Source organism: Penaeus monodon, chromosome 28, assembly GCF_015228065.2.
Source record: "Penaeus monodon isolate SGIC_2016 chromosome 28, NSTDA_Pmon_1, whole genome shotgun sequence".
NCBI classification, from domain to species: domain Eukaryota; kingdom Metazoa; phylum Arthropoda; class Malacostraca; order Decapoda; family Penaeidae; genus Penaeus; species Penaeus monodon.
This window is the reverse complement of record NC_051413.1, coordinates 25755040-25755480: the sequence shown is the minus strand read 5'-3', so window position 1 is coordinate 25755480 and position 441 is coordinate 25755040. Positions and strand designations below refer to the sequence as shown.

Here is a 441-nt window from a genome sequence, read left to right as displayed (position 1 = left end):
GAGGGTTCTTACAACTGCATGCTCCCCAATCATCCACTCACCTGCACTCGTGGGATGACCGTATCAGGTTCTCATTTCCCCACGCAGTCAGTCAGGTACGGGGGCGTGAGGAGAGGCATTCGTACCTTGGTGAGCAGCTCAGGTAGGGGGTTCGCTCCGCTGGTCAAGGTCTCGCTTCACCCAAGACATTAGGCTTCAAAGACCTAAGGAAAGACAAAATTAGAGGAAAAATGGGCCCACTAGGAAGGAAGAAGAAAAAAAGGGGAGAAGCAGCTGGAAAGATCAAGTAAAAAATCAAAAATAACTTTTCACAAGGTAATCACAATCAAATACTAACTCCTAAAATCCTATTCACTTAATCATGCTCATGTTTTTTAAATGTACAGTCATAGTTGCAAAAAATCATATCACCACTTTAAACAAGCTATTGAAAAAGGGCAG

General features: G+C 43.5%; 1 pseudogene; it reads right to left on the bottom strand.

Moving 5' to 3' along the window:
• LOC119591431 overlaps positions 1-441 on the bottom strand; it is a 23795-nt pseudogene that overhangs the window by 11287 nt on the left and 12067 nt on the right.